The sequence below is a fragment of the Aythya ferina genome (genome assembly GCF_964211825.1).
Source record: "Aythya ferina genome assembly, chromosome: 3".
In the NCBI taxonomy this organism is placed as follows: Eukaryota; Metazoa; Chordata; class Aves; order Anseriformes; family Anatidae; genus Aythya; species Aythya ferina.
Genome location: NC_140298.1, coordinates 67,506,745 through 67,517,380, shown reverse-complemented (window position 1 = coordinate 67,517,380; position 10,636 = coordinate 67,506,745). Strand labels below are relative to the sequence as shown.

General features: G+C 40.2%; 1 protein-coding gene across 4 annotated transcripts in view; it reads left to right on the top strand.

The window, feature by feature from the left end:
- The first annotated feature begins 487 nt into the window (after positions 1–487).
- ASCC3 (activating signal cointegrator 1 complex subunit 3) overlaps positions 488–10,636 on the top strand; it is a 280,518-nt gene continuing 270,369 nt past the window's right edge. Inside the window, exon 1 of one of the 4 annotated variants that reach the window (XM_084513434.1) lies at positions 488–963. The gene's annotated coding sequence lies outside the window, so the exon portion shown is untranslated. Of the gene's footprint in view, positions 964–1,475; positions 1,690–7,301; positions 7,383–10,636 lie in introns of those variants that run through there. The other 3 variants (XM_084513436.1, XM_084513435.1, XM_084513438.1) reach the window with 3 other exon arrangements.

Genomic DNA, 10,636 nt, shown 5'->3' with positions numbered 1-10,636 from the left:
TACAACATACATATTCACTTTGAGAACATGGTTGTAAAAATTATCCTGCAAAAAATGAAACCCTTTAAGTATTCAGCATCTACTCACAAAGGACTAATTATAATACTTTTTCTTTGCTAGTCCTGCATAGTTTCACTATGAAGTTGTTTTATAACATGACAATCAAATAGAACTGGTAAAAATTGGGAAACTCCAGTGCTTTTATTAGTGAATCACTAAAAGCATTCTAAAAACTCTACAGCCTGTTCCGTGCAGCCACCTACCAAACCCAAGGTATTTAAGATTCCTCTAAGCTTTGTGTAATTTTCAGCAAGGGCCAGAGTATGTCACTGTCTTTTTGGTGAGCGTGTTTTTGAATACCCTCAACTGTACAAATAAACACAGACATATACTTTGTTTGTTTGTTTTTTAATGAAAAGAGTACTTCATCATACACAGATGAAAGCAGTTGTGATCTTAGAATAAATTGGGGTCGCATGCTTCATACGAACAGAAAAGGTACTTAAGGATTCTTAATAAATTATCTGAATGCTAAAAATTATCCAGTTGGAAGCCTCTTGGAGCCCATTAGTACTTGCAGAGGCATCCAAACACTTCAGAGTGAGCATCTTTTTCCCCCTCAGGGTAGTTTGGCCCTAAAATGTTATGTTCCTCGCTCTTCTTTCTCCCTCTGTCTGCACAGCCTGCTCTTCAGCTTCCTTTCACCACAGCGCCTTGGGATCACCCCGCTCCCCAGGAGCACGGGAGAGGGAACGAGGCAAGCGCGCAGCGACGTAAAAAGAGCAATGAAGAGGGAAACCTACACCCACGGCAACCTGCACCGCGGTGAGGTACGGAGCAGACAACGTTGTGAGCGAGGGCCAAGCGCCATGAGGGGAGCTCCCCGCCCCGCCCGCTCGCTTTACGGCAGCGCCGCGCCACGCCGGCTCTTTGCGGCAGCGGGACGGGCCGGCCGTCAGGCAGGTGCGCGGCCGGGGGTCGGGCGGCGGCGGCGGCGGCGGCGGGCGGGGGCTGCCGGGCGGGCGGGCCGCGAACCCGGGCCTCGACGCCGGGCCTCGGGTGGGGACAGGCGGCTTCGGGGCGGTGGGGCCGGGGCCGGGGCCGGGGCTGGGCCTTGTCCCGACGCCGCGGAGCTGACGGGCGCGGCGCGGTGCCCTGGCCCGGCAGCGGCGTGGCGGTGGAAGGCAAACGCCGGCCCCTCCCGCTCCGCTCCGCGCCCCGTCGGTTCTAACCCGGGTGCGGCCGTTGGAGGGGGAGTAACGGGCGTGTTGTCAAGTGGGAAGCGGCGCTGGCGGTGTTGGGTGGTTTCGGTACTTAGTACTGGGGTTAATAAACGCAGAGCACTGGGAATAAATAGAACCGAGCCGTGTGGGGTGTTGTTTTTTTTTTGTTTTTTCATTCACTGTTGGGTTCATCGTGGTTGGTAGTGGTAGGCTGATGGCTTTGCTTGTAAAACATGTGGCTGTCGGTGGTGGCCTACAGCTTACCGCTCAGGTGCTTCAGGAGAGCCTGTTGTGATGGAACCCACAGAACCTTCTTGTTTGAGAGCATTTATCAGTTTTGAATCTTCTTGTTTTCCACATACTTACATTTGCACGGACCCCTCTCAATCTTCTTCAAGGACTGCCTGAAATAGTACTGTTGGAATGGAACCAGTAATCTGCAGAGTTCTGAAGATGCTTATTGCAGGTGGTTTTACTTTTTTGTTACCTTTACTTTTTGAGCCCATTTGGACTCAAACTTAGACTTTACTTGACGTTTTACTGTAGTAGAAAAAAGTTAAAAATCCAATTTCCGGAGGAGATGCGCTAAGACATCCATGGGGTAGGTTACAGATACACGTTGTTAGGAAAAACAAACTAACTCCCTGTCAGTTTGGATGCAAATTGGCTTTGATCAGAAGATCACATTGTATGCATGAGCTTCTATGTTAAAGTAAACATACTCTGCTTTTCAGCAGACACCATAATAAAACAATTTACTTTGTATCTGACTTGTTTCTGGCCATAGTAGAGTGACCTTGTAGTGTCCTGGATCTAGGTGTGCAAGTATATGAAGGAACTCTTTTCCCCTTTCTGTAGGAACACTGACACAATCCCATCTAGGTCATCAGTGCTTTGTCGTGGGACCTTTATGGATTGTGTAAATTACACATTAGACCTTATCAGTCTTCTTGAGAAGTTAGCTTGCCTTTTGGAAGAGATCGGAGCACTATTACATGCTTTCCCACTAAAGTAGGGAGAAGGTGAGAATTAAATTGTCAAACAACAGTATTTTGTTCAGCAGTTCTATGTTTATGGAGTTGTTTTCTTTTGAAGCTAAAGCTGAAGTGATACTTATGTAAGTTACCTGTTTTTAAATTGAGAAGAGGAATGCACACTTTTATGTTCTTGTTCCTTCCTTTTTTGCAGCCATTGCATACGCATTTGAAAGCTATCAGCGTTTCTTTTCCCAGTAACTTAATTAACTCACATTCGTTAAACCTTTCCTAGTAGGTAATGTTGTCTCGTGTTGTCTTGTGGCTGGTCGTTATTGTTATCCTCCACTGCATCTTTTTAAATTGATGTTTCTTTCTAGAATCTGCGTGCATAACAAAGATAAGCATTACAATGGAGTCTTGATACAGACTCATGGAAGGAAATTTTCCTAGTAGAGTGTTTTACTAACAGTTGGTGAAGTTGGTGTTTGGCGCTTTTTAGTCTATACAGTATTTATTAAACAAAATCATGCTTTGATGTGTAGAGGAAGAATTAAAACCAAACTCTACTCTGTAGTGCGGATGTACTCACCTGATGAAAATCCATTTAACAAAAGATCTGTAATGGGTTGTTAGAAATGTGATAGACGAAGTCTGAGCTAAGAACAGAAGGAACCAATGGTTGGACCCACAAACAGTTTGAGAGTCGTGAAGTTACTAAATCTGAAATTAAAATCCTTAGAACCTCTGTTGTCATCTGACCCCAGACCTCCCTGCTTTCAAACAAAGTATTTGTCTACCATGGAGTTCTGCCTTCTCTAGTGGCCAATAGCAGGTGCTTAGATGTGCTGGGGGGAAAAAAAAGAAAACATACAGTGCATTCATACTGTCCTTCAGCAGTCAGTGCTTTAAATATCTGATGAGCTGCCTATAAGCCATCTGGTTCAATATCTACAAAGTTATCTGAGTTCCACTAATTTGTCTAATCCTTTCTTGAGCATGCTTGAACTTCGAGTCTTTTTGGCATGTTGTGACAATGAATTCCCAGATTTAATTATACTCTGCATAGGAAAGGCTTTGCATTTGATACTGTTTTCAACCTAACATTCAGTTTTATTGTGTACCTCCTTATTCTTACATCTTTATAAGAATATATGCGTATGTAAATGTTCTTACAATAGTTAGGCATTCTGTATTTACTCAATCTTGCTTTTAAAACACCTTATCACACTATAGACATGAGCAATTTCATGTTTGTTGAAAGCACAGTCCATACAGTCCACAGATCTACTGTCAGAGCTTTCTTTACGCTCACCTCTCCCTGAGGAGTTTGATCTTTGCACAAAGGATCTGGCTCGGCTGGAGTTAACTTTCGTCATAGCCATAACACTTTGGATTTATGGCTAAAGTGGTGTTGATAATGCACGAATGTTTTGGCTGCTGCTGAGCAGTGCTTGCACAGCGTCAAGGCTTTCTTTTTCCCACTCTGCCTGCCCAGTGAGTAGGCTGGGCAAGAGGCTGGGTGATGTGTAGTGTCATGTTCAGCATGAAAGCTGAGGTTGAGGAGGAAGGAAGAGGAGGGAGTTTGGGTCCTAAGGTGTCTCCAGTTTGCAGATTGGCAGAGAATAGTCTGCCTGTGGGACGCTGTGGTTTCTTTTTTTTGCTTTTTTTTTTTTTTTTTTTGTCTATGTCTATCTTTTGCCTGTTAAACTGTCCATAACCCAGCCATCATGAGCTTCTCATTTTTGTTCTATGTACTTTCTCCCCTATCCCACTGAAGGGGTGAGCAAGCGGCTGTGTGGGTGCTTGGCTGCTGGCTGTGGCAACCCAGTACAATGCTTTGTGCAGATTTTCAAAGATGTGATGGAGGTTGTGATCTTTGGTTCTGTGGTAACAGTGCTTACTGAACTAATCAGTGGTGGGGAAGATTACTGTGCCCTCTATTCCTTGAGGTAATTGTGTTGAAATGGCATAGAATATTCCACTTGGAAGTTGTGTACAACTTTGCATAATTTATTGAAAATCCATTAGGCTAGAGAGAAAGGGAAGACTTAGGCAACAGTGTTCTGGGCTGCTTGGGCATTTTGTTTGTCTTTGAAAGGGCAGTTGATGTCTTCTGTGTAGTATGGTAAAGCATGGACTAGAGTTTGGTGGCCAGCCTCTAGCTGAGCAAATCTTTCTGAGATGTGGAGAGAATCTTGTGCTCTTTTTTCAGTTTGTTGAATCTCCCTAACGCTAGAGAACATGTCTAAGAGGCAAATGGAGAACTATTATATTTGATGTATTCTAGGGAGGGATAAGTTGCTGGCTTTCTCCTTTCCTTGTATACAGAACTTAGGATCATGGCTTAGGGATATGGGCTACACACCTCCCTCATCTTTTTTCTCATCTTTTATTCTCTGGCATGCATTTTCTCTGAGCCATCTGTTACTCTTGCTTGCCCTAAGTCATATTGAAAGTTTGACCTGAAAAAGAAATTGAATCTCATATTACAGGCCTGAATATTAGTTGTAGGCTGGTCATAAAGTAAGAACAGATAATCGTGGACTGATGAGTCAATGACTTTGAAGAGTTTATCAGGTGATCTGTAGAGTAAATTTCAGTTTTCCACTTGTAAATCAGATTCTGAGGAAATTATGAAAATAAGTAAATGAATTTGCACAATAGTGACTGTGGTGAACTCAAATATTTCTTAAGACTTAAGGACAAACTATGTCAACTCAACCACTTTTTTGAAACTGATAAGGAATGCTGAACATAATTGTTTTATGAGTCTGTATTTGGAAACTTGATTCTGATTAATGTATTAAAGAAATATGAATATTCTTAGTCCCTGCTGTAGGGGGGAGCAATTTGTCTTTGAAAGTACAAAAAAGTAGAGAGAATCTCTGAAGAATTTACGTTTCCATTTCTTTCAAGAAATCAGTTATTAATGATGAGTTGACCGTGGCTAGCAACCAAGCACCCACCCAGCTTCTTGTGCACTCCCCTCTCCTGTGGGGTGGGGAGTAAATAGAAGGAAAGCAAGAAGACTGGTGGATCAAGGTAATGGCACTTTAATAAGGAAGGCAAATGCTGTGTGCCCAAGAAAAGCAAAGAGATAAATTAATTCACTGCTTCCTATTGTCAAGCGCCTGCCTGACACTTTAGGGTAAGTAGTGCCTCAGCACATGTAATGGTTGCTTGGGAAGACATGCCATAACCATGACTGTTCCCCCCCGAGTCCTGTACCTCCTTTGCCTGAGTTTTTATTGCTGAGCATGAGATCATAGGGTACAGAATATCCCTTTGGGTAGTTTGGTTCAGCTGTCCTGTCTGTGTCTGCTCCTAAAGTTGCTGGGGAGGGTGGGGAGAGAAGGTTTGATGCTGTGCAAGCACTGTGCAGCAGTAGCCAGAGCACAGGAGTGTTGCCATTGCTGTTTTAGCCCCAAATGAAAAGCACAACACCATTTGGGCTGCTATGAAGGCTTATCTCCACCCCAGCCAGACCACACACGCTACTGTGAAATTCTGATGGGGGGCTGATTGTGTAAGGAAGGGAAAATAACTAGGCAGGAGGGAGACAGAATATTGTCGGTAACTCTGAAAAAGATAATACACAGTGGGGAGTACAAACTTGGTGATGTACAGCTCTAATGTTTTGAATTTTTACGGCTCTGGAAAAGTTAGAGTGAAGAACTTACCTCCTCAGGTACCACTGTCCCTGCTAAAAATTGCAGGCAGAAAACTGCTTGGCCCATTGACAGGTCTCAGAGCTGCTGCCTCTGAAGTATGAGCATAAATATAATGCTTGGTTATGTCATTTTCTTGTTGTTATGACATTTTTTTTGTTTATTTGTTTTTAAGGAGTCTTTAGAAGTTAATTCTTTAAATCTGAACGCAGTTTGTATATCTGGCATGCTAAATATTCATGAAAGTTCAAAAGCTTTTAATTATGAAATAGGTGGATCTTGGCTTGTGGATATTTCTTACAGTACAATTTGTCTAAAACATTTTAAGGAATTTTTCATAATTTGACTACATGTAACTATTTCAAAAACTTCACAACTGGAAACAAATCTTTAGCCTCGCCATATTGCTAGAGATAAACTGGAGTTATTTTCCTCCTCGGTTTATCAGCCAAGAACAGTAACACTGTGCATCAATTTTATTTCTTCTGCCTGTGTTCTCATGGAACAAACATACATTTCTTATGTTCACAAGACGTGAAGAGAGAGTTCAGTCTTATCACTACAGGAAACCATACAGGTGGCTTTCTCAGAGTAGCCTCTTGCAACGCTTGCAAGCCCTTCAGGCAGATAGCCCAGGAAGAGTGGGCAGCGCAGCTGTTTGTTTCAATTTTAGCTTGCAAGCACTGTAATATTACAGGACCGTAGCACTTATTATTTTTCTTAGTCCTTATTTTAAAGTGTAATAATAAATTTTCAAATAGGAAGCTACCATTTTCTGGTCATAAAATAGCTGAGGTGCTGTTTGAAGTTCCCGCTTAGTATTTGCGTGCTCAAAGGAAGACAATGGATTCTCTCTGACACTATTTAATTACAATATGTACCTACTCAATAGGTGAATGTTTATGTTTACTTATGTATTGTAAAAGCCTACCTTATAAAGAAGTATGCATGCTTTCAGGCTATATAGATATGCTTAAAAGGGTGCTTCTTGCATTTTTTCATATATTTTTAGCCTAAATTTTTGGCCATTTTTTTCTACATCTTAAAGACATTAAATTATTTAAATATGGGGTTCTTTATGTGATAAATAAATATAATCATTTTTTATTTAAGCCAAATAAAAAATGAACAGGTATCCCTCCTTGGGTCAGCTTCTGGTATGTTTGATACAACCTTGGGTTTCCCTAAAACTTTGTTCCCAGGGCAGCAGTGTGTTCCTGCTGTACAGGAGGAGGAAGATCTGAAGAGGGAGGCACCCCTGAAGGTGACTTAATTGCTGAGGTTGTTTGGGCCAGGCTTTCAGCTCTTCCTCAACTGGAAAAGCTTGTCTCGATATGGTGATTTTCAGAATCTGTATGCCTCTTGCCCTTCGCTTCAGTATTTGACCTTATTATGTCAAACAGCAAGCTCCATTTTGAATGTGAGTGTCTTCCTGATAGGAAAGGCAAACTTCCATGTTTCTGACCTCCAAATTGGACTGGGGAAAGTTATCGTGATTTTTGTTTCATTCCCAGGTAGGTTTGTTAACAAGCATGGGATTCCGTGTATGCTTAAATCATGATGTTTTTCAGGAAATTAGAAATTGCTGGGAACTGCATATCTTTGGCAGTTGGATACATTGGTAACAGAAGCTGATGGAGACTTCAGGAGGAATATTAGATGGAGGGTAGTATAGTGCTAAAATCTACTCAAACATGAGAAAACTTACATAGGTATATTTGAGGTATTGAAACAGGATTTAAGACGCAGTAGCTCAGTGAGTAATGTTCAAGGGATGCTTATCTGGTCTGTGATGTTTACGTAGTCTTCTGAGCACATTCAAAATTAGAACAGTTGTTAAGGAAGTGAACTGGGAAAAATGCACAGCTTTCAGCTCTCAGTTGCTGTGTATCATTAGGAAAGCATTTACTGTATCTTTGTAATGAAACGTGTATGCAGTCATTGTGTCCTGATGACCATTTACATTGATGTTAATAAGAAAAGTTGCCCTACTCAAATATACTCGACTGTCTGGGGAAGATTACTGATGTTGCTATCTAGGAGAGTTTTACTCAAACTCTGTCATAATTTTCTGCCTCTTCTTCTTCTCAAAAACTGTAACAAGTTTCAATCAGGGTGCTGAATGGTAGAGAAAGTATTTTTTTTTTTTTTTTCTGTGTGTGTGTTTTTTGTTTTGTTTTTAAGAAAAATGTTACAGACATAAATGAATGTAATAAATCCAAATGTTGCTAACTATAGCAAACAAGTTACACAATATTACTTGCATCATTGTAATGAAATTAATACGTTTGTGTGCGCAATTGGTTATTTTTATTTACATGTAATGGATCATTTTCTAAATATTTCTGTATTCTCCATTACTATCATTGATGAAAATTCTGACTCTCACAAAAGGTGCTGGAAATAGGATGAACATATTTATAGCTGATAGTTCTGGGAATTATTCATTTAGTGATAGCCAAAGTTGGCCAGAACTTGTTTCCATTGAGAGTCAGTTCTGTATTTTTAGTACACAACAATGAAATTAGTTTTCTTGTACATTACTTAGCAGTACTGTAGAATCTATAACTTCTTTCTGAAGTGGTCTAAAAATCTGCATATTTCTGTTTTGAAAAATAATTATACGGTTTGTTTTTAAGTACTTTTTTTTTTTTTTTTTTTTTCCTCTAGATTGTGCCAGCATTAACTGTATTATTACCAGTTTTATTGAAGAAATCACTGGACACAAAAATGTTTTAATATTCTCTGTAAATGAGAAGTCTTGCTTTGGTGCTTTCATAGAACAATTGTTCTTAAAGATCAAATGTGAATCTTGGTTTCAGTTGTACTGTGCTTGTACTAGTACAATGAGTTGCCTGCTAGGTGCAATGATTTTTATTAACCATAACTAATTACTACAGAAGCCCTTGACAAGGCCTCTTGATATATGTTAAGACAGTTAATTCAAAATTGACATCCTGTCTTTCCAAGCGATACAAACTTCCAATGACTTTCTGTGAAAATAAAGAGTTCATTTTATACCATGAATAAAGCACGAATTTTGTGATCCGTTTCTCATGTAACTAATGATACCTGCCACTTTACCTGTGAGTCAGTGCAATTCTTGGGCATCTTTTTTTTTTTTTTTGATGATGAATTCAGCAGTGTATAAAGTAGCCATGTCATAAAGCACCAGAGAGAATGTTATTTAACCAACTTGTTCATTGTGATTTTGGTGGTGCAAACAGTGACACAACTCCTCCAGTCAAAGTTAGAAACAAAAAGCATTGTCCAATGATTAATCATTTTCCGATGGTTAATGTGACTTTTGTCAATTGAGTCTCAGAAATATATCTTCCAAGACTGTAAGAGTTTTACCACTGATATATGTGGACTTGTCCATATATGCAGATTTTTTTTGTCTTTTAAGATCAGTTTATCAAAATCACGTGTGATACCAAACATACATGTGCAATAACGTGGCTGGCTATATGTGCTGTAGTGTGTTTGCAGCTTCTGGGTGCTAAGGCTACTAATACTGGTTCTCTTATTTTTGTGCAGTGGCGTGTTAGCTGTGAGGCCACTCAGTTTCTAGGACTGGGAAGGTCAGTGCTTCAAGGACACCTCCATTAGATGTTTGGTTTATTGTTTCATAGGAACATAGCTTTCTTAAAGTTGACGGCAACTAGTGGGTGGTTATATGCCACTTAAAAACTACTTTCTAGGTCATCCCATAATACTGTTTTGATTTTAGTTTCTGAAAGAAGTCTGAGCTTTCTCAAGGTTATTTTTGGAATCTTACAGCTTAGGGTAATGTGCAGTAAGAGAGCGATCGTACTCATACCACCTCTCCGTTTTGTCCTGAATAATAGTGTACAGTCAGGGTCTTGAGTAATAGTGTACTTGGCTTGGTCTTTTGTTTTACTGTACTGAGATCCTTCTAAAATAATAAAATACCTGTACTTTTCTTAAAAGGAAAGCTTTGTATTTCCTTCAGAAACATCTGGGGGAGATGCTCCAGATTCAGAATCATTCAATTCCAACCTTGAGGCCTATTGAAAATGTATTTTGAAGTAGATTAGAGTTAATTATGAAGGATAATAATGGCATTGAGTGGATAATAAACTTCCAGTTCTTTAGAACTGGAAGATAATACAGTATTCTGGGCATTTGTTTAATTGTCTGCAAGTCTGATAAGTGATTCAGGTGCTTAAATACACACCTATTGCTGATTTTAAAACCTCATAGTATTTCATATCCTGCACCTGTTTGTGAGGGCATAGACACTTCCCAAGTCATGCATCGTATTAACTGGCCATGCAGGTATCTTAGGTATTGCAAAGGGTCTCAAATGCCAGTAGGTACTATGCTCAGGGACTAAATCTCATCCAGGTTCCTGTCATAAGTGAAGCTTGAATCTTCCAGTATGATTCAGGCACAGATTTTCAAAAACCTTTTCACACCTAGGTGGTTTCACATAGAAGAATGTTGTTAGATATGATCTGAAAGAAGCAGCTTTGCGTGGTACTTTTCTGTAAGCATTGTAATGTCATCTCATATGTGTGTTGTAAACATAACTGCAGTAGACGTGAAGTACTCTAATAATAATGAAGTACATATGTACGAGCCCAGAGTATCCCATAAAGCTCTTTGGGGCAGTATTCCAAATGAGAATTTCCCTGTACAGATTCATGGTTTCATAAGTAGGATGCTTGTTGGGGATTCAAGGTGAGAACAGTAGATCTTCTAACAAAGAATTTGTCAAACTTTGTCTGTAATGGAGCTGAAG